Below are 24351 nucleotides of genomic sequence, written 5' to 3' on the forward strand. Positions count from 1 at the left end.
AGTAATCCTTTAGCATGGGACTTCAAACAAACAAGCAGTATACAGAGCGGGTCTGGCTCAACCACATAATTCCAGTAAACACAGTTTTCTCCAGCACTTCAAAGAATCCTTAAAGCTTCATAATCTTATGTTAGTTCAAATGCAAACACGAGACAAACATATTAAAATCCAATTATCCATTACAGGGCTTCAATAATATTAGGGACCGATCTATTAAGATTGGTGTTATACACAACAGTCCTAATGAAGGAACGTGATGGGGTAAGATGCACCAAATTCATTAAGAGATGCACACAGCTTAATGAATTTGACGTATCTTCTGAGTGGCGTGCGCTTCTGCGTACCTCACCAGAAATGCTACTCCGGTGAAGGACTGGAGTAACATTTCTGGCATAAGTTATATCACTAAAGTGGCATTGCTTTTAAAGAATGTCACCATTCCTTGTCCCGCACATGCTCCACCCACTTTAATGGAGCTGACCGAGAGTGGCTTGAAAATGCCAATAGTTACTACATTTTTGTGTGCAAAAATTTTGCAGCTCTTCAAAGGGTTTTGGTGCAGAAAACTTGTTGAAATACTTACCACACTAACCTGCTCAAAATACGGTCCGTAGTTTACAGGCGTAATACGGATGAATGACCTCTAAATAGTGGTCCGTAGGTCATCGGTAAGCAAGGTGCGGTCGCGTATTTTGCACATGTGAGCATCCATATGGCTTCCGTATGCAATCCGTATGGCGAGATTTTCTCACAGCCTTGCAAAATGGACATTTAACGGTTTTGAGGCCTGCTAACAATTTAAATCATTAGCCTCCACCCTATTTATTGGCTCAGGAACAGGTGGCTGCCTCCATTCTGGCCATTTGTGACCTTTCCTTCACTAGGTGTGTTGGTGTTGTATGTGCAACATGGCAGAGGGTCTGAGTTTCAATACAACTGAGCAGGTTCTCTTCAACTGGCTTTTGTCACGGCGCTTTGGGCAGCCATACCCATACATCCACTTTTGAGGCAACGACTCACAAGAGGTCATTTTCACCGCCTCTATTCTTCTCTGTGGGAGCATCCACTAAAATTTTACCAATACTGTCGCATGAGCATTTCCACATTTGATCAGCTCTTGGAGACAGTGCGCCCTGGGATAACCTTTTAGGACACAAGGATGCCCAAAGCTATATCTGCAGAGGAGCGACTTCTACTCACAATACGGTATGTACTACACAACCACATTCTCTATGTTCATAATGTGTGGGCTAAAGTATGTTTTTTTGCCTTCTTGGACTAAGTTTAATGACCTCATCTTACTCAAAATATGGTTCAACTTACACACCAGAATGTTAGCTCTAATATGTACTGCATATCACTTAGTCATTGTGCAACCAAATATGTGTGTGTTATTCTATCTCAATTCCTACCAAGTTTGGTCGGCATGTAACTGATGTTTTTTGACTTTCTGCATTCTAAAATTAACAATTTCTGTTGTTCTACAGCTTCCTGTCCACTGGCCTGTCTTATGCCGTCCTCCACCATGAGTTTCTCATTGGAAGATCAACCATTTCTGGCATAGTGAGGTCTACATGTTCAGAAATCTGGACAAGACTCCATCAAGTGGTCATGCCCGAGCCCAGGATGGAAGACTGGTTGAGGATATCAAGGGACTTTGAGGAGGACTGCCAGTTTCCTAATTGTATTGGGGCCCTGGATGGCAAACATATCCGGGTGCATAAGCCGCCGAACTCTGGCTCCCAATTCTTCAATTATAAACAATACTTTTCTGTTGTATTATTGGCTCTGGTATACCCTCAATACAAGTTTATAATTGTTGACATTGGGGCCTATGGAAGGACGGGAGACTCTAGAGTCTTCAATACTTCCATAATGGCTCGGTGGCTACGCACCAACCAGTTGGATCTACCACCACCACGCCAGCTACCAGTATCCACTGAAGAATCAGTCCCTTATGTCCTTGTGTCAGATGAGGCGTTTCAGTTATCACGCAATATCATGAGGCCATATCCCCGGCGCAACCTTGACCACAAGCGCAGAAGTTTTAACTTGCGCCTATCACGTGCTAGGCGACTGGTGGAGTGTTCCTTTGGCATTCTTGGCATGTGCCAAATGGCGGGTACTCCAGTCTGCCATTCAGTTGAGTGAACAGAATGTTAATGAAGTTGTGAAAGCCTGTGTGGTTCATCATAACTTCACCAGGATACATGATCGTTCCTCCTCTGCTGGTGTTGTGCGTAGGCCAGACAATGTGCGCAGGGTGAGACCACCTATGAACCCTCAACGTAGACCGCTCTCTGGCCTCAAAGTGCGTGATATTTTCACTAATTACTTTATCTCACCTGAGGGGGCAACTTCTTGGCAAGAGCATGCTGTGTCTATGTTATAATTTGTTTCTTTAAGTGTGTCTAAATATATATTACTCAACCCCTTATGATTCGATGACTGTTTCATTGCATTGGTTAGTGTCTGTTAGTATATTGACAGGGTTTTTGATAAATCACACAGAGACGTTAACTGTAGTAGACAAATTTTTAGTTTTGCCTTTTTGCTTTTTTTTATCTTAAAGGCAAACATAATATTGCCATATGAAAAGTTTGGCAATGGGCAAAATTGCCCTTTTTGCATTATTAAACTTTTTTGAAAAGTAACATTATATAAAATAACCCAAAAAAACATTAGGCAATAACAACATTGCTGCATGGGAATATTTAAATACAAAGGAAAAAAATAGGTGATCTCCATAAACAAAATTAATGCTAAAAGATAACACTCACATTTCTTCTGAATGTTTTCCAATCATAGAAATATTCCACCATGACAGGCAAGGCTACCTCACGGCTTTCAGACAGATATTACCTGTCTGTAGAACAGAGAATATTTAACCATGCTATACTGGAAAGGATGAAAAAACAAAACTCACTTGTTAAGACATAGAGAGAGCGTGATATTCTGAAGGCTGGTCGCCTTGATTTGTTACTATAGATTGCTAGCAAAAAAGGTGAGTACTTCACTAAGGCCAGCACGCCTTTCCTAGGCATTAGCAAGTGAGTAGTGTATTTTCATCCTGTTATGCCGCGCTCACCAGGAGGCGGGGCTTCGGCCCCGACGTCACTCCTTCCGGTACGGCGGTCCCTCAGGGGTCCCCGTCGGGTGCGCACGCGCAACTCTCGTCCCCGGGTCTCCCCCTCCATGCCACGTTTGCGCTTGCGCGCTCCTGTCAGTGCTGTATAGGGCTCGGTCCTCTCTATGGTATTGGAGGACCCGACCCGGAACCACTAGTGGTCATGTGCTTTCTGGCTAGGTCCTGACCCGGAACCAGTAGTAGTCATGTGCTATATCAGACGACCTCCCCCTAGGGGAGGTGCCTGATTATTGTTGTGCTTCCTGGCTGGGTCAGCTGTGTCCCAGCCTGGCTGTGCGCTGTTCTCAGGTCCTCTGCTCTGTCTGCTATTCTGTGGTGCTCCTAGCACTTGCTCTGAACCCTTGTTGCTTCATGCTCAGTTGTGCCTCCTGGCACATCCTCTCATATCCTGTCCCTTGTTTCTTGCTCCGCCGTGCCTCCTGGCATTCACTCTATTCCTGTGTTCTGTTACTTGCTACACGCCTTATGTGCCCACGTGTACCCGTCTAGCACTACCTTTTACTCAGCGCACTCCCGTGTACTCTCCTGTGTTCCCTAGTATCCTGCACCGTCCAGTCACACAGTCTCGTATCTCCTGTGAGCCGGCCGCCTGGTGCCAGCAGTCGTGGTATCGTATCCCCTGGGGCTTGCTCCTGACACTCCTTTATAGGGGGTGGTCCTCACTAGGCTAGCTCGCCCTGGGAGGGTTGGTGCCGCGACCCAGAGGGTCCACTCCAGGAGTCGCTAACACTCTAACATTCTAACAGTATAATCAGGCCATGGACCCCGCTGGTACTGCGGCTTCCGTCCAAAAGGAGCTGACGTTCCTCCGGGAAAACCAGATTAGGATTATGGCATTTCTCAAGTCCATGGAGTCCGGTTTATCTGCCTCTCAGTCTTCTGAGCCTGGGAATGCTGCCCAGTTGGCTAGTCTCCAGCAGGAACTTGAGCAGCAACGCGACTCCCAGGCTCAGATTCTCAACTATATAGCGTCGGTAGATAATCGGCTCCTTTCCATACAATCTGCCCAGGCCATGCTTCCACACTCGCTTCCGCGCCTATGCAAGCCACCCCGGTATAGTGGTGACCCTGTGTTGTGTCGCGGATTCTTGAACCAGTGTCGTTTGCATTTTGAGTTTTTGCCGCAGCATTACCCCACCGATCGTGCTAAAATAGCATTTATTGTTTCTCACTTAGAGGGTAAGGCGCTTGCGTGGGTGAATCCCCTTTGGGAGCGTGATGACCCGCTCGTCGCTCAGCTTTCCATCTTTTTGGACACTTTCCGTAAGGTGTTCGACGAGCCGGGTCGCCTTGCTTCCACCACCGAGTCCCTCTTTAATCTTCGTCAAGGTTCTCTATCGGTTGGACAATACGCGATATGTTTTCGCACTTCGTCCTCTGAGCTAGGTTGGAATAATGATGCCCTCGTAGGGGCCTTTTGGCGTGGTCTGTCCGGTCGGATCAAAGACGAACTGGCGGGCCGAGATACCCCTACCAATTTGGAGGATCTTATCTCTCTCGCGACCCGCATTGATTTGCGCTTCCAGGAGCGCACCCGCGAGTCAGCCAGAGAGAGAGGGTCCTCTCGCCTCTCTTCGTCCACTCGCAGTTTTTCTCATCCGTTACCCGAGTTATCTGCGGCAGATCCGGTACCTGAGCCTATGCAGGTGGATCGCCTCCAGATAGCTCAACGGCGTCGTGTGAAAAGGCAGGCACAAGGGCTCTGTTTCTATTGTGGGGATGCCTCCCACTTTCTACGCTCATGTCCCAAGAGACCGGGGAAGTCTCTCCGCCTGGGACTGTTAAGTGAGGTCTCCCCAAGTGTATGTGATTCCTCTCTACCCCTGACCGTGCCTGTCTCCCTGAATTTTGGTTTCGAGACTTTTACTGTGAAAGCTATTGTGGACTCTGGCGCAGTGGGTAACTTTATTAGTCTCGAGGCAGTTAAGAAGTTTCGCATCCCTGTCAGATCCCTGGAGTCTCCTAGGTCAGTAGTTCCGGTCGACGATAAGCCCTTGCAGGACACCGTTAACCAGGTCACTGAGGAAGTTGAGTTGCAGATTGGCACATGTCATCGGGAGCGGATCTCCTTCTACGTATTGCCGACTTCCCCTCATACCCTTCTTCTTGGCCTTCCTTGGTTACGTATTCATGGGCCGACCCTGGACTGGCAATCTGGTGATATTCTCCGTTGGGGACCGTCCTGTCAAAAGAGTTGCCTGCTGTTCATTCATCCTAAGAACCCTGCTTGCTCGTCTTCGACGGTTATAGGTCCGCCGTCCACCATCCCGTCTGTGACTTGTGACATTGTCGAGAAGGAGGCTGAGAGTCAGTCTCCACATCCGTCAAGCATCCCGTCTGTGACTTGTGACATTGTCGAGAAGGAGGCTGAGAGTCAGTCTCCACATCCGTCAAGCATCCCGTCTGTGACTTGTGACATTGTCGAGAAGGAGGCTGAGAGTCAGTCTCCACATCCGTCAAGCATCCCGTCTGTGACTTGTGACATTGTCGAGAAGGAGGCTGAGAGTCAGTCTCCACATCCTTCAAGCAACCGGTCTGTGACTTGTGACATTATCAACAGGGGGGCTGAGAGTCAGTCTCCACCTCCGTCAAGTGACCGTCCCAAGGTAATTACCGTGGCTTCCGTCAAGTTGACGCCCCAGCGTCCAGGGGAGACCTTTGTGTCTAAAGGTAACCGTAAAGGTGTGTTATCCTGGGGACATTCTTCTCCGGCTGCCGGTCATGTTGGTGCCAAGAGGACACTCTCCCGTTTATCCCACGATTACTGGTGGCCATCTATTGCTCAGGACGTCAAAGACTTCGTGGCTGCTTGCCCATCGTGTGCCAAGAAGAGACTTCCCAAGCAACCATCCTACGACAGCTCGCCTCCTATGGATGAATTGACTTCCAATGACTGCACCACCACTTCGGCCTCCAAGCATGTCTGTGTGCCTCTGCCGGTTCGACCTGTCTCGGGGATACCTGCCTCCGACTCTCTGTCCGTGGAGTTCTCCAGGGTATGGCAGGAGACCGAATTTTCTCGTATTGAGACTCTGGATCTCATTGGTCCTCATGCAGTTAGGAAGTGTCTGGATCCCGCTCCTAGTGTCAAGGTGCTATTTTCCAGTTCTAGAGAGAGGGGGCTTAAAGGAGGGGGTACTGTTATGCCGCGCTCACCAGGAGGCGGGGCTTCGGCCCCGACGTCACTCCTTCCGGTACGGCGGTCCCTCAGGGGTCCCCGTCGGGTGCGCACGCGCAACTCTCGTCCCCGGGTCTCCCCCTCCATGCCACGTTTGCGCTTGCGCGCTCCTGTCAGTGCTGTATAGGGCTCGGTCCTCTCTATGGTATTGGAGGACCCGACCCGGAACCACTAGTGGTCATGTGCTTTCTGGCTAGGTCCTGACCCGGAACCAGTAGTAGTCATGTGCTATATCAGACGACCTCCCCCTAGGGGAGGTGCCTGATTATTGTTGTGCTTCCTGGCTGGGTCAGCTGTGTCCCAGCCTGGCTGTGCGCTGTTCTCAGGTCCTCTGCTCTGTCTGCTATTCTGTGGTGCTCCTAGCACTTGCTCTGAACACTTGTTGCTTCATGCTCAGTTGTGCCTCCTGGCACATCCTCTCGTATCCTGTCCCTTGTTTCTTGCTCCGCCGTGCCTCCTGGCATTCACTCTATTCCTGTGTTCTGTTACTTGCTACACGCCTTATGTGCCCACGTGTACCCGTCTAGCACTACCTTTTACTCAGCGCACTCCCGTGTACTCTCCTGTGTTCCCTAGTATCCTGCACCGTCCAGTCACACAGTCTCGTATCTCCTGTGAGCCGGCCGCCTGGTGCCAGCAGTCGTGGTATCGTATCCCCTGGGGCTTGCTCCTGACACTCCCTGTATAGGGGGTGGTCCTCACTAGGCTAGCTTGCCCTGGGAGGGTTGGTGCCGCGACCCAGAGGGTCCACTCCAGGAGTCGCTAACATTCTAACATTCTAACACATCCTTTGACTTTACAGTATAGCGTGTTTAAATATTCTCTTTTGTACAGACATGTAATATCTGTCTGAAAGGTGTGAGGTAGCCTTGCCTGTCATGGTGGATTCTTAATATGATTGGAAAACATTGTTAAAAAATTTGAATGTTAAATTTTTAAACAAAGTTTGGTGATGGAGACCACCTGTTTTTTCCTTTGTATTTGTAGCACCAGTGAAACCGCACTGGACATCTACGGCCATCAGACTTATAAATCCTCATAGGTTGGGGAAGGGGAACGTGGAAGAGCAGCCTGTGGGTGCTGCTGGACACTGTGGCCAACATCGCCCTGTGTGGGGCCATACTGTTGCCCATGATGTGGGAATTGTCCTGCCTCCTGGGAATGTTGGGGGGTACTGGCCAGAGTAATGATGGGGAGGGGCATCTTGTTGGCTGTGGTAGGCACGTGGCTCATACCCACCAAGATAGCCATATCGTCCCCAACCAGGTTGGGACCAGCCTCCAACACTGGGTGGGTACAAGTGGCCATATTGGTGGGGTTGGCTAGAGGCTGACATTTGGGGCTGCTGAATAGAAGGTTGGGTAGTGGGAGGAAGGGGGTGAGGTGTAGGCCCACGTATTTGAGGATCCTCAGATCTTGCTTGAGCTTGCATTTGTGGGGGGTGCCTAAGGCGCATGAGATTTCGTGGTGAAAGCTGCCACCTCTCAATGTATTCAAATAGTTCGTAGGGCGTATTGGGGTATGTGCAGGCATCAAGCAGGATCTGAAAGCATCCTCTAATATGGAGCCTGACCTCACGGGAAAGGGCACGGAGATAATTGGCCAGGCTGCGAGAGTATGCCTCCTCCCCATAATCAGTGTTAACTCTGGCTAAATAATTCAGGACCCCAGTGTCCACATTAGTGCGGGTATCAGGGGCAGGTATTTGCCGTGTTCGGCTTCTTCCTCGCCGGGATGTGGCAGCAGGCTGAGGGGAGCCCCGCATGTGGCCAGTTGGGCTGCTGCTGATATTGCCCTGATCCTCTGCTGGTGCTGATGCAGCAGCAGCACCAGATGGTCCTGGTGGTGGGCTTTGGCGCGCAGGCAACGGCACATCCTGACTCGAGTCTTCACCCCTGCTCCTAGTAGGGGGAGAAAATGGGCCAGCCACCTCTTCCCCTGCAGACCCAGGATCAATGATGGGCTCTGTATCCGAGCCAGTGCCTCTGTCCGTAAGGTTGGACTGAGTTCTGTGAAGAAATAGAACAGAGCCAAAAATAAATACCTATTTTTGGCCCTGTAAAGTATCTGTGTAATGTGGTGTGAGGTATCTACTTAGGTCTGAGATCCAGAAATGGGGCGAGGAAGGAGAGGCGGTCGTAATATATATATTTTCTTTTAACGTAGTCAGCATCCCCACTCCTGGACCGCTGCTGGCGTTCCCGGCGGTATAGGTCCCGGATGCTTCGCCAGCGTTTCATCACATCTTCCACTGCAATGTGACAGGAAATATTGTCAAAATCACATATTTGATAGGTCACATTTGCTACCAGTAGTCTAGGCATGGGGCCTTCTGGGGTGTGCTTTCTACCCACGGTGGCATATCTAATTGGGCAGATACACAGGGTCTCTTTAGTTGATGTATCAAATAGCTACACTTAATAATTGGTTTGTCTAGGAGGATGAGGAGCTTGTGGCCTAAACCCAAATTATGGCTGTGTGAATCCACGTGTCACATCCAAATCTAACGGCCTCATGAGGAAAAAAGTGCAAGCACAGGAAGGGGGGTGCTGATTCTATATTCCATTTTTGTTGTGCGCTAAGGTTACTCATATTTTGGCTTGTACTTACGAATTTTATGCTGCTCCTCACAAGGCCGATCACCAAAGTCATGGTACATCTGGCGACAAATGCGCCTCCATGACGCCTCCTTTCTTGCCCGGTTGGAATAATGGGCATCACGTTGGTCCCAGAGTTCGGGACGCTCCTGCACCAGGACTATTAACATTTCCACATTAATGTAAGTGGACGCCATGATGCTGCTGTACTCCGTGGAGGCGTACTTCCTGGATGTCTGGAGCGCTTTTTGAGCTCATTTGCATGTCTAGGCTTCCTGATGATGGATTGGCCCATTTCCTGTCACCAGCCAAAAGACCTGCGTATTGCTCACAGGTCACATGTGTGGTCCGTGTGTAATCCGTATTTTTTGCGCACCCATAGACTTGCATTGGCGTACTACGGCCGTAGTACGCTGACAATCACAGCATGTTGCGATTGGCACGGACCGTAGAATACGGATGAGAAATATACGGCTGGTGCGAGGGACCCCATAGAGAATCATTTGTCCGTGTGTAATGCGTGCTTTTAGCGCCTCTCACTCGGCCGTATTCCTCGCCAGTGTGACCCCGGCCTTAAATGAATCAACCACTTAGTATTTTTATATGTGCCACAAGGACCTTTTGGCCCCACCCTATCCTCAAGGACCTCAGTGCATTTCCAACCCTTCACACTTGAAGGATTTACTGCTAACTTACTGGTGCCAATTACAAAAAGACACAGAGTTAAAAAATTTCTTTGAACAAAAAAATTAATAATGTTGATAAAACTGGTTAGATTATAAAATTTGTATCCAAATCTTGTACAGTTATGCTAAAGTGCAGGTTCGAGGAGCTTGGACATGCCACAAGAGAGAATCACACAGTATGTCCTGTCCTCTCAGGACCTGTAGATCCATGAAATTCTACTTAATAATATGTGCACACGTTGAGTATTTGCTGCTTCTTTTCCATGCAATTTTGTCACAAAAAGAATGAGATTCACGAAGTCTCATGCCCACGTTGCTTATTTTTTCCTTGTAGATTTGAAGCATCTTTAAGTCTGCAACATGTCAATTCTGTCAGCATTTTTGCAGCCGATGTAACCCAATCCAATGGATGGGAAAAAACATAAGTTAAAAAAGAATTAAAAATGCAAGTAAAAAGTTGCAAAAAATGCGCCTATTGTGCGCTGCATTTTATACACATCTTTAGTGCAGAAATGTCTTCAACAAATACTTAATATGTGCACATATCCTAACGCTGTGTTCACATTCAGCATTTCTTGCTGCATTCTTTTCTGCAGCTAAAACCTGCTCTTTTGTCAGTAAAGATTTTGCATTCAAAGCGCTCGTTTTCAAGGCATTTTCCCTGCATTTTTCTTAAATTTCTTGCAGCATTTTTGTAGGTGAATTACATGGGTGCTTTATCTGGAGGAGGAGCGCCGAGAGATGGCTGCTCTGGCATGAGGCTCCTGAGTTTTTTAGTTTTTTACCCCGTTTAATTGTTAATTCTCCCTTTGGTTCACTCACCATTGCGTAGCTACAGGATTCGGCAGAGCTAGGAGTAGTGTGGAGACTGCGATCAGCTGGGACCGGTGTCTTTCTGTCCTCGTGGAGCTCCGTGCCTGGATTCAGCTGGGAGAGAGTGAAGCTGCTGGCTGCCTGCCTTGTACCCATTTCCAGCATGCAGATGATCCCAGGATAGGAAACCTGGTGGAGTGTGCGGTGCTGGATTTGTTCTGGAGATCTTGTGGTCCACATGGAGCTGTAGGGCTACAGGATTTGGCAGAGCTGGGAGTAGTGTGGAGACTGCGACCAGCTGGGACCGGTGTCTTTCTGTCCTCGTGGAGCTCCGTGCCTGGTTTCAGCTGGGAGAGAGTGAAGCTGCTGGCTACCTGCCTTGTACCCATTTCCAGCATGCAGATGATCCCGGGATAGGAAAGCTGGTGGTGTGTGCGGTGCTGGAGATGTTCTGGAGATCTTGTGATCCAGGTGGAGCTGAAAGGGTGAGCTGGGCAGGTTTGGACTGACTGTTGGCGTGTCCCCTGATGTCCCTGTCTTGTTGCACCCATGCCCTCCCCCCCAGCAGTGCTGGGAGCACCCTTTATGGAAAGTTGTACATTTAACTCTGCTAAGCTGTGACTGTTCAGTCTTTATAGCTACAAGCTGAGTGTAGTCATGGCCACTGCACTCTGTAAACCTACTCTTATGATTTCAAGGGACGATTTATTATTCTGGAATCATCCGCAATTTCTCATGGACTCCCCTTCTTGGAGCATGATTGCTAATTCAACAATTGAGTACATAAAATCCATTACTTCTGTGAAACCTGTGGAGGTGTACTGCAAGAGAGGTAGGAGAGGAGGAGTCCTGGCACGCCTTCGGAGGAGAGGGTTCAGAACAGCTCTTCCTTCACTCCACTTGGCTAATGTCCGTTCCTTATCTAACAAAATGGAGGAACTGAACTTACTTTGTAACATGAGATCTGATATGGCCAATTCAGCTGCTCTTTGTTTTACTGAGACCTGGTTGAATGACACCATCCCTGATTGTAGTCTGGATCTACCTGGTTTTGTTATCTACAGAGCTGACCGTGATTGTGTAGCTTCAGGTAAACAAAGGGGAGGTGGGGTATGTCTCTACATCAACACTAGCTGGTGCTGTGATGTTAACATACTGGGAAAAGGTTGCTCTCCAGATCTAGAGTACCTTGCACTCAATTGTAGACCATTTTACGCTCCAAGAGAGTTTTCATCTATGGTTCTGGTTGCAGTATATATTCCCCCTCAAGCATCTGTTAAAGCTGCTATTGGTGAATTAGCTTGCAAAATATCAGAATGGGAGAAAGGATCTCCTGAATCATAGAATCATAGAATCGTAGAGTTGGAAGGGACCTCCTGGGCCATCTGGTCCAACCCCCTGCTCAAAGCAGGATTCGCTAAATCATCCCAGTTAGATGTCTGTCCAGCCTCTGTTTGAAGACTTCCATTGAAGGAGAACTCACCACTTCTCGTGGCAGCCTGTTCCACTCATTGATCACTCTAACTGTCAAAAAGTTTTTTCTAATATCTAATCTGTGTCTCCTCCCATTCAGCTTCATCCCATTGCTTCTAGTCTTTCCTTGTGCAAATGAGAATAAAGTTGATCCTTCTACAATGTGACAGCCCTTTAGATATTTGTAGACAGCTATTAAGTCTCCTCTCAGTCTTCTCTTTTGCAAACTAAACATTCCCAAATCCTGCAACCTTTCCTCATAAGACAGGGTTTGCAGACCGGTCACCATTCTGGTCGCTCTTTTCTGAACTTGCTCCAGTTTGTTGATGTCTTTTTTAAAATGTGGTGCCCAAAATTGGACACAATATTCCAGATGAGGTCTGACCAAAGAGGAGTAGAGGGAAATAATGACTTCACGTGATCTAGACTGTATGCTTCTGTTAATACATCCTAGAATTGCATTTGCCTTTTTTGCTGCTGCATCACACTGTTGACTCATATTCAGTCTGCGATCTATTAGTATACCCAAGTCTTTTTCACATGTGCTGTCACTTAGCCCTATTCCTCCCATTCTATATATGCTTTTTTCATTTTTATTGCCCAGATGTAGTACTTTGCATTTCTCCCTGTTAAAAACCATTCTGTTAGTTGCTGCCCACTTCTCCAGTTTATTTAAATCTTTTTGAATCCTCTCTCTCTCTTCTCTAGTATTAGCTATCCCTCCTAGCTTTGTGTCATCAGCAAATTTAATCAGTTTACCCTCAATTCCTTCATCTAAATCGTTGATAAAGATGTTGAACAATACAGGGCCCAGGACAGAGCCCTGTGGTACCCCACTTGAGACATTCTTCCAACTGGATGTGCAGCCATTTACGACCACTCTTTGGGTCCGATCACTAAGCCAGTTATGAATCCACCTAACAGTTGCCTTGTCCATTCCATACTTAGTCATTTTTTCAATAAGGATTGTATGAGAGACTTTGTCAAATGCTTTGCTGAAGTCAAGATATACTATATCTACAGCATTTCCTTGATCCACCCAATCAGTAATACCATCATAGAAGGAAATTAAATTAGTCTGACATGACTTATTAGTTACAAACCCATGCTGACTCTGTTTAATCACTTCATTCTTATCCAGGTATTGACATACATGTTGTTTAATAATTTGTTCAAAGATCTTTCCTGGTATAGAAGTCAGACTCACCAGCCTATAGTTGCCTGGGTCCACCTTCTTCCCCTTTTTGAAGATAGGAACAACATTTGCTCTTCTCCAGTCTTCTGGCACTTCTCCTGTTCTCCAAGAATTTTCAAAGATTATGGAGAGGGGTTCAAAAATTTCTTCTGCTATCTCCTTCAGTACTCTGGGGTGTAATTCATCTGGACCTGGAGACTTGAATACATTTAGGTTAGCTAAGTGTTTCCTCACTATCTTTCTTTTTATAGATATCCTGGATTCTTCTATTCCCTTAATAGGACAGTGAAGAACAGTTGATGTTACATTTCCTTTCTGAGAGAAAACAGATGCAAAATAGGAATTTAAAAGTTCAGCCTTCTCAACATCCTGTCTTACCATTTCATCATTTTCATCCTGTAAAAATCCTATAGCATCTTTGACTTTTCTTTTACTTTTGACATATCCCCAAAATCCTTTATTATTGCTTTTGACATCTCTTGCAAGCCTCAATTCATTTTCAGCTTTAGTTAATCTGATTTGTGCCTTGCAGGTTCTGCAGACAGCATTATATTCTTCTTTAGATATGCCTCCTTCTTTCCATTTTATAAACATTTTTTGCTTCCTTTTTAGCATGTGCTTAAGTTCTGTGTTCATCCATCCTGGTTTCCTTAAATGCTTCCTATTCTTCCCTCTTTTCGGAATTGTTAACAACTGTGCTTTGAGAATTTCATTTTTCAAGATTTCCCATCCTTCCTGGACATTTTTGTCTTTAAGGATATCCAGCCATTGGATCCCTCCAATTCTCTTTCTGAATCCCTTAAAATCTGCCTTTCTGAAATCTAACCTTGACGTCTGAGTCTTCACAGGTCTTCCGCCTCTAGTTATCCAAAATTCTAAAATAGCATGGTCGCTACCTCCTAGGGTCCCAGCCACTTTTACCTCCTCAACCATTTCCTCCCTGTTTATAAGGATTAGATCCAAGGTAGCAGTTCCCCTTGTTTTCTCCTTTACCTTTTGGAAGATAAAGTTGTCAGCAAGAGAGGATAAGAATTTCCTTGACCTGTTAGTTTTGCCTGAGAGAGATTCCCAACAAATGTCTGGATAGTTGAAATCTCCCATGACAACTATGTCATATTTTTTGGAGAACTTGGCCATTTGATGCATAAAGAGTTCATCCATATCTTCAGCTTGCACAGGCGGCCTGTAGTAAATGCCTACAATGGTGTCCTTTCCATTGTTCTGTCCTTGTATTCGTACCCAAACAGTTTCCACAGAACTCCCAGTCTCTGAAGCTTCAATCTCTGTGGAGATATACGCATTTCTAACATACAATGCGACACCCCCTCCTCGTTTATCAAGTCTGTTTCTTGCAAATAAGTTGTATCCTTCTAGTCTTGCATTCCAATCATGTGTATTGTCCCACCAAGTTTCAGTGATTCCAATGACATCATATTTCTTTTCCTGTGTTAGTAGTTCCAATTCTCCTTGTTTGTTGCCCATGCTTTGTGCATTAGTATAGAAACATTTTAGTTTGTGATTGGTTTCTCTTTCTCCAATATTTTTTTTAATTAGATTCTTTCGTCTTTGTTCTTCCTTTCCACTTCTAATAGCAGAGTTCTCAGTAGCATTTGTCAGGTGTATGGCTTTTTCTGGTCTTTTGCTTCCCTTCCCATGTTGTTCTAGTTTAAAGCTCTCCTTACAAGTGTAGCAAGGCGACTTCCAAATACCTGCTTTCCAGTCTTCGTAAGGTGCACCCCATCTCTAGCAAGTAGTCCATCGTATAAGTAGTTCACTCCGTGATCCAGAAATCCAAATCGTTGCTGACGGCACCATCGACGTAGCCAGTTGTTCACCTGCAGAATCTTATTCCACCTCCTTGTTCCTTGGCCATCCACTGGGAGGATGGAAGAGAAGACCACCTGCACTCCCAGTTCTTTTCCTGAAGCATTTGTGATCGTAATGGGGGACTTTAACAAAGGAAAACTCAACCTGGATCTCCCCAAATTTACTCAACATATAAACTGCTTCACGAGAGAGAACAATACGCTTGATCACTGCTATACTGTCTTAAAAGGGGCCTACAGGGCAGTGAGGAGAGCAGCAGTGGGCTTTTCAGATCATTGTCTAATTCATTTAATTCCAGCCTACAGGCAAAGGTTGAAAACATCCAAACCTACAGTTTATACAAAGAAGACATGGTCTGAGGAGGCAAAATTGCAACTGCAAGCATGCTTTGAATGCACGGACTGGGAGGTATTCCAGGAAACATGCTCGGGTCTGGATGAATGGGTTGATGCAGTGTCCTCATATATCCGTTTTTGTGAAGACACGTTTATTCCATCCAAATCTGTCCACTTTCGGGGAAACAACAAGCCGTGGTTTACAAATAAAGTCAGGTTGATCCGTAAGAGAAAAGAGGAGGCTTATAAAGCAGGCGATATTACTGAATTCAAGAAACTTAGGAACTCGCTATCTAAAGAGATCAAGTTAGCCAAACACGAGTATGCAAAGATTCTGGAGGAATGGTTCTCATCAAAAGATACTAGATCTGCATGGAGAGGATTAAGAGAGGTCACCAATTATAAAAGCCACCCCACTATAGTGAACCCCAGCAGAAGTCTGGCAGCAGAGTTAAATGAATTCTACTGCAGATTTGAGGCAAGCTCTACACACAGTGGCTATTCATCTCTAAGCTCCTCAGTCTGTTCATATAAAGATCATTCATTGTACAACACCCAAGTAGTGATCTCCGAGGCAGAGGTGATACGCATCCTGAAGGGACTTAAGGTCAAAAAGGCACCTGGCCCTGATGGTGTATCTCCAATGTGTCTGAAAGTATGTGCTACCCAGCTTGCCCCTATACTGACAAATATATACAATGTGTCACTGAAAGAGTGCGTTGTACCTCAGTGTTGGAAAAATTCCACAATTATCCCTGTCCCCAAGAAAGTGGGATCCTCTGAGTTGAACGACTATAGACCAGTAGCACTCACATCTGTAGCTATGAAAGTCTTCGAAAGAATTATGATGTCCCACCTGATAAAATTCACGCAGAAGCTATGGGACCCGCTTCAGTTTGCCTATAAGGAGAATCGTTCGGCAAACGACACTGTCAATCTGGCACTGAAGTACATTTTGGATCATACAGATGAACGGCACTCATATGTCCGGATTCTTTTCATGGACTTTAGCTCAGCGTTCAATACCATTGATCCGAATTTACTTCATAAGAAAATGGTAGCTCTTGGAGTCCCTCTCAACTTATGCTTGTGGATTTATAACTTCCTGACAGCCAGGATACAGAGTGTAAAAGTTGGACCATTCACTTCGGACACCCCGGTCACAAACATCGGGGCACCTCAGGGGTGTGTTTTGTCCCCGTTACTGTTTTCTCTCTATACGAATGATTGCATCTCTTCAGCAGACTCAGTAAAAATCTTGAAATTTGCCGATGATATGACACTGATTGGTCTCATCAGGGGAAATGCTGAAGACTTGTATCGGAGTGAGGTGGAAAGAATATGTGACTGGTGTAAAGCCAATAATCTTGTACTCAACACTAAAAAAACTGCTGAGATGGTTGTGGATTTTAGGAAAGATCAACATGAGATACTTCCAATCTACATCCATGACGAAGTGGTTCTTAGGGTCACAGAGACCAAATTCCTTAGTGTTATCATCTCTCATGATCTTAAATGGGGTTAAAACGTGGATGCTGTTATAAGAAAAGCACAACAGAGGATGTTCTTCCTGCGTCAGCTGAAAAGATATGGTTTGTCTAAGAATCTGCTGATCTTATTCTTTAATGCTGTCATCAGATCTGTGATTTGTTCCTCTCTGATAGTCTGGTATGGGGGAGCCACTGCGCATGACAAACTCCGCTTACAAAGGACTTTCAGAACAGCAGAGAGAATTATAGGCTCCCCCTGCCTAAAATCCAGGATCTTTATGATAAGAGTATTCGATCCCACTAGAGTTGAGCGATACTGTCCGATACTTCAAAGTATCGGATCGGAATGGATCGGCCGATCTTTAAAAAAAGTATCGGTATCGCCGATTCCGATACCGGAAGTCCCATTCAAGTCTATGGGACTTCCGGTATCGGAATAAGAAAAACCCTGTTTTTCCCTTGTACAGCCTCTCTGGGGTCTGTACGGGCCTTTCGGGGGGCTGTGCTGGCCTGCCAGGGGGTCTGTGCAGGCTTCGGTGGTCTGTGCCGGCCTGCCGGGGGGCTGTGCCGGCCTGCCGGTGGTCTGTGCAGGCTCCGGTGGGCTGTGCCGGCCTGCCGGGGGGCTGTGCCGGCCTGCCGGGGGGCTGTGCAGGCTCCGGGGGGCTGTGCCGGCCTGCCGGGGGGCTGTGCCGGCCTGCCGGTGGTCTGTGCAGGCTCCGGGGGGCTGTGCCGGCCTGCCGGGGGGATGTGCCGGCCTGCCGGGGGTCTGTGCAGGCTTCGGGGGTCTGTGCAGGCATCGTCCGATGGGACTACAAGTCCCATCGGGCGATGCCTGCTACCATGACAGTGATTGACACATTAGCCAATGATGGGACAGTAGTAGTCCCATCATCCGGCTAATGTGTTGAATGTAAAAAAAAAAAAAATTACATGCTACATACATACAACATGCATACTACATACATGCTACATTCATACTACATACTACATACATGCTACATTCATACTACATAAATACTACATGCAACATACATACTACATATATACTACATACATACTACATATATACTACATGCATGCTACATACATACTGCATGCTACATACTACATATATACTACATGCATGCTACATACATACTACATGCTACATACATACTACATATATACTACATGCATGCTACATACTACATGCTACATACATACTACATATATACTACATGCATGCTACATACATACTACATACATACTACATGCATGCTACATACATACTACATGCTACATACATACCACATACATACTACATATATACTACATGCATGCTACATACATACTGCATGCTACATGCATGCTACATACATACTACATACATACTACATGCTACATACATACCACATATATACTACATACATACAATACATTCATACAATACATACATAGACATACAGTACATATAACATAGAGTAACATACTTACCAATACTTGTCACATTGTTCCCCGAAGCCATTGTCTTTTCCGGAATAAATATTAACATAACAAACCACAAAAATACTCACCCACGATCCGAAGCAGTCCACGAGTGTGTCCCACGACGATCTTGGGTAGAGAACTGCAGCATCAGCTGTTGCTGCCGTTCTCTACGGGCTGCAGGAATCCAATGACGGAAGGTAGGTATCCTTCCGCACTGTATTCCTCCGCCACTTAAAAAAAAAAAAAGTCCCTAGTCTCACTTTATGCCATTGCTGCGTGGGAAATTCCCACACAGCAATGGCATAAAGTGAGACTAGGGACTTTTTTTTTTTTTAAGTGGCGGAGGAATACAGTGCAGAAGGATACCTACCTTCCGTCATTGGATTCCTGCAGCCCGTAGAGAACGGCAGCAACAGCTGATGCTGCAGTTCTCTACCCAAGATCGTCGTGGGACACACTCGTGGACTGCTTCGGATCGTGGGTGAGTATTTTTGTGGTTTGTTATGTTAATATTTATTCCGGAAAAGACAATGGCTTCGGGGAACAATGTGACAAGTATTGGTAAGTATGTTACTCTATGTTATATGTACTGTATGTCTATGTATGTATTGTATGAATGTATTGTATGTATGTAGTATATATGTGGTATGTATGTAGCATGTAGTATGTATGTAGTATGTATGTAGCATGCATGTAGCATGCAGTATGTATGTAGCATGCATGTAGTATATATGTAGTATGTATGTAGCATGCATGTAGTATATATGTAGTATGTATGTAGCATGTAGCATGTATGTAGTATGTATGTGGTATGTATGTAGCATGTAGTATGTATGTAGCATGCATGTAGTATATATGTAGTATGTATGTAGCATGTAGTATGTATGTAGTATGTATGTAGTATGTATGTGGTATGTATGTAGCATGTAGTATGTATGTAGCATGCATGTAGCATGCATGTAGTATGTATGTAGCATGCATGTAGTATGCATGTAGTATGTATATAGTATGTATGTAGCATGCATGTAGTATGTATGTAGTATGTATGTAGTATGTATGTAGCATGCAGTATGTATGTAGCATGTATGTAGCATGTATGTAGTATGCATGTAGTATATATGTAGTATGTATGTAGCATGTAGTATGTATGTAGCATGCATGTAGTATATATGTAGTATGTATGTAGCATGTAGTATGTATGTAGCATACATGTAGTATATATGTAGTATGTATGTAGCATGTAGTATGTATGTAGCATGCATGTAGTATGTATGTAGTATGTATGTAGTATGTATGTAGTATTTTTTTTTTTTTTTTTAACATTTAACACATTAGCCGGATGATGGGACTACTACTGTCCCATCATTGGCTAATGTGTCAATCACTGTCATGGTAGCAGGCATCGCCAGATGGGACTTGTAGTCCCATCGGACGATGCTTGCACAGACCCCCGGACATCAGTACAGCCCCCCGGCAGGCCGGCACAGCCCCCCGGCAGGCCGGTACAGACCCCCACAGGGTGCACAGACCACCGGCAGGCTGGCACAGCCCCCCGGCAGGCCGGTACAGACTCCCACAGGGTGCACAGACCACCGGCAGGCCGGCACAGCCCCCTGGCAGGCCGGTACAGACCCCCACAGGGTGCACAGACCACCGGCAGGCCGGCACAGCCCCCCGGCAGGCCGGTACAGACCCCGGGCAGTCCACACAGCCCCCCGGCAGGCCGGCAGAGACCCCCGGAAGGCCCGAAATGACGGCGCATCATGATGCGCACACACCGCGCATCATGATGACGTCAGGCTGTCAATCAACTTTGAACTTCCGATTCCGATGCCGAATTCCGATATTGAAAAAATATCGGAAGTCGGTATCGGAATTCCGATACAGCAAGTATCGGCCGATACCCGATACTTGCGGTATCAGAATGCTCAACACTAGATCCCACGCATTGAAAATTTCATCCGATCCCTCTCACCCGGGACACTCCTCATTCCAACTACTCCCTTCAGGACGTCGCTTCAGAGTCCCCAAATGCAGCACCAACCGCCATATGAACAGCTTCTATCCACTCTCTGTTCAACAATTAAATCGTCATGTGTAGACTATATACTGTATCTGTCTTGTTAGATGTTACTTGTTGTATCTGTTGTTATATATTATGTTGCCTCTTTGCCACAAAGAATTCCTTGTATATATGTAATATGTACTTGGCGATAATAAATTTGATTGATTGATTGATTGATTGATCTGCAATACATGCTTACCCCTTTACCCCCAAGGGTGGTTTGCACGTTAATGGCCGGGCAAATTTTTACAATACTGACCACTGTCCCTTTATGAGGTAAAAACTCTGGAACGCTTCCATGGATCCTGGTGATTCTGACATTGTTTTCTCGTGACATATTGTACTACATGATAGTGGTAAAATTTCTTTGATATGATTTGCGTTTATTTGTGAAAAAAATGGAAATTTGGCAAACATTTTGAAATGTTTGCAATTTTCCAACTTTGTGTTTTTATGCCCTTACATCACAGAGATATGTCACACAAAATATTTAATAAATAACATTTCCCACATGTTTACTGTACATCAGCACTATTTTGGAACCAAATTTTTTTTTGTTAGGAAGTTTTAAGGGTTAAAAGTTAAGCAGCGAATTTCTCATTTTTACAACACCATTTTTTTAGGGACCACATCACATTTGAAGCCACTTTGAGGGGTCTATATGATAGAAAATACCCAAAAGTGACACCATTCTAAAAACTGCGCCCCTCAAGGTGCTCAAAACCACATTCAATAAGTTTATTAACCTTTCAGGTGCTTCACATGAATGTTTGGAATTTTTTAAAAAAATGAACATTTAACTTTTTTTCACCAAAAATGTATTTCAGATCCAATTTTTTTTATTTTCCCAAAGGTAACAGGAGAAATTTGACCCCAAAAGTTGTTGTGAAATTTGTCCTGAGTACAATGATACCCCATATATGCAGGTAAATCACTGTTTGGATGCATGGAAGAGCTCGGAAGGGAAGGAGCGCCATTTGACTTTTCAGACCCCTTAAGGAACTTGAATGACTCAGGCAGAATATTTAAAATTGTTAGTTTATTAATACATAATAAAAAGTATACATAGAATGAAAAAGAAAAATATTCTGTATCCTTAGGCGGTAAAATACCATTAATTTGGAAAATGTGAGTTCTGATTTTGGAGTGTCTAGCATCAAAATATATTATTTGGACCCTATTCTTGAACCCCTAAGGAACTTATCTAGATGTGTGGTGAGCACTTTGAACCCCCATGTGCTTCACAGAAGTTTATAACGTAGAGGTGTAAAAGTAAAAATCATATTTTTTTTCACAAATATGATCTTTTCAACCCCAATTTTTTATTTTACCAAGGGTAACAGGAGAAATTGGACCCCAAGAGTTGTTGTGCCATTTGTTCTGAGTACACTGATACCCCATATGTGGGAGAAAACTATATCTAGGTTGCAATCCAGGGGATATCCTAATTGGAGCTTACAAAGGGCAAAAAAAAATAATTGAAAAAATGGACAGGAAAGTACTTTTAGAATCAAACAAAAATATATGTGCACAATTTTCAGGAAGTGGAAATATAGTTTTCTCTACAGAATTATCTCCACAGTATCACACCACAAATATCATTAAGAAATATGTGCCATCCACATGTCAAAACACAGCTCATACCCTGTAAATTTGAACAATTTTTTACTGTCAGCTATATATTATCTTTTGACGCACAACTATTTCAAATTCGATGGCAAATATTACTTACAGAAACGGGGGGGTTAGTATGGGGGGAAATTTTCCCCCTCGCTAGCCAATTTGGCAGTGGCAGTTTTTGACGAAAAATGTATCTTCAACGAAAACAATGTTTTCAAAGATAAAATCTAATTTTACAGACAGTATATAGATGACCAGATTTGTATCTGGAAAGGTAGATTATCCTTTTAATTTGTCTTTCACTTTTTTGCCATGAAAAAACAAAAATGAACTATCTTGATGTGACCTTACTGGGCAACAATGAGACCATTGAAATGTATCCATACAAGGAAAGAAACGGACACAAATGCCATCTTAGACGCCTCATCATGTCACCCATGACATGTAGCTGAGAATATACCTGTACCCATAGGAGAACTGATTAGGGTCAAGAGAAATTGCCCTAGACGTGAGTCGTTTAAATCAGAAGCGAAAAAAACTATATCTAGGTTGCAATCCAGGGGATATCCTAATTGGAGCTTACAAAGGGCAAAAAAATTGTTGAAAAAATGCACAGGAAAGTACTTTTAGAATCGAACAAAAATAAATGTGCCCAATTTTCAGGAAGACAGTTTGGTAATATAGTTTTCTCTACAGAATTCTCTCCACAGTATCACACCATCACAAATATTATTAAGAAATATGTGCCATCATTATACAAGAATAAAAAACTTTGCAATGTCCTACAGAATAACAGAGTTCAATATATAGCCAAGCGGGTTCCAACTCTGGCGGATAAATTATCCCCTAGTATGGTAACCAGTAATACTTTCTCACAAAATTCTACATGGCTCTCATATAGGAGATTTTTTAAATGCGGCCACAGTTGCTGTGTGGCGCCCCTGAGGGTTCAGTCGCCACAGAGGTACTGCACCTCCTCCAGAGGTGTGGTACCCCACTATCCAGGTAAGGTGGAGACACCTGACCACACTCCAACACCTGCATCCCACACAACATAGTAGTGTAGCAAAGCACCCTTTGGTGGCTCCCTGCTTGGAACACGAAGCATGCTGGGAGGCGGGTGGAAGTTAGTTTGCACTAAAAGAGCGGGAAGAGGATAGGATTTAGTTAGCTAGTCACAGGAGTCTGACGAGGTCAGTCTGTGAAAGGAGATCCCCTGAGTGGGATGGATGAAGGGAGTGTTGCAGCCAACCTCAGTGAACTGGGTCCACTGGCACAAGAAAGGAACATTGATAAAAAACCTGACTCTCCATAAGAAAGAAAGGAATGATACGGCGCGTGAGGAGAATAAGAGAACAACGACCAGGGTTAGAGGAGAACCCTTCCCAAGTTCTAAGTGCAAGAACGGGGTCCGGTCCCCGAGGTTGTATGGATACTAATGGTCCTGCAGCAGACACCGGAGGAATAGAAGTAGTGACCACTTTATTCCCACACCAGACTTGGGGGCACAACAGCAATGTGTGTGAGTCGGGACTAGGAAGGAGTCCCCGAAGTAGGCTACAGCTGTCTGCCGTACAAGTAGAGTTCATATGAACATCTGACAGGAGGAACTCCAGTGTAACTCAGTACTGTGAGTACTTCACTCAAAGGCGCTAAGAGGGAGACGTTCAGAAAAGGCACATATGTTGGCGGAGTGTTGGAAAGGAGTACTTCATCTTGCCTGGAAGTTGGCTGAGCTCCTGACCCGGAGGACATGGCACGGATGCGGGCACCTGTACCACAACAGACTGTGAGTAAAGCTTTGGAACTACATGCCCTGGTGTCCTCCACTTATTCCTGCACCAGCCTGCCCGACACTGCTACATCCCTCCTGCGCCCGACACTACACCATCTAAGTGTCACTTCACCTACACTGCCCTGGGACTACAGCCCTGCCTGTGGAGGACTATAACATCATTGCTGCACCACACCATCTGTCCCAGAGGATCTGTCTGCAGCGTCGGCTTAACATTTGCCGAACACCACAGGTGGTGTCACGAATCACTTATAAACTTTCACCACCATAAGCACACTGAAACAACCCTTTTGCAATGGAGCCCCAGGGCCACGGACCGGGTCACTGCTGCCGTGACAACTCCCGTTGAGAAGATCAACCGGCCCGGTACCGAGTACCCCACGGCCCTGGCGAGTGAGGGCGCTCCAGCTGCACCTCTTGTTCTTATGCACTTAAAAGTAGGTCACATCGGTACAAACTTTAAATTCTTATCCTATTAATGGTTATATAAATTGTAATATTCCTGGTGTCATATATTTAATCCAGTGCATGGAATGTGACGTGCAGTATGTAGGTTGCACTATTACTCCCTTAAAGAAACGCATTAGAAGACATCCATATGACGCTGCTACTCCTGATGCATCGAATGTCTCCGCGGTGTCCAAGCATTTTATTAATTGCCA

General features: G+C 45.3%; 1 long non-coding RNA gene across 7 annotated transcripts in view; it reads left to right on the top strand.

Moving 5' to 3' along the window:
• LOC141047004 (uncharacterized) overlaps positions 1-24351 on the top strand; it is a 485357-nt gene that overhangs the window by 365852 nt on the left and 95154 nt on the right. Inside the window, exon 4 of one of the 7 annotated variants that reach the window (XR_012219725.1) lies at positions 1488-2428. The exons of the other annotated variants lie outside the window; for them this stretch is intronic. This is a non-coding gene — a long non-coding RNA (uncharacterized lncRNA). Of the gene's footprint in view, positions 1-1487; positions 2429-24351 lie in introns of those variants that run through there. 7 annotated transcript variants of the gene reach the window in all.

This window comes from Dendrobates tinctorius, unplaced genomic scaffold (genome assembly GCF_039654945.1).
Source record: "Dendrobates tinctorius isolate UK_male_01 unplaced genomic scaffold, ASM3965494v1 ptg000125l, whole genome shotgun sequence".
NCBI lineage: Eukaryota > Metazoa > Chordata > Amphibia > Anura > Dendrobatidae > Dendrobates > Dendrobates tinctorius.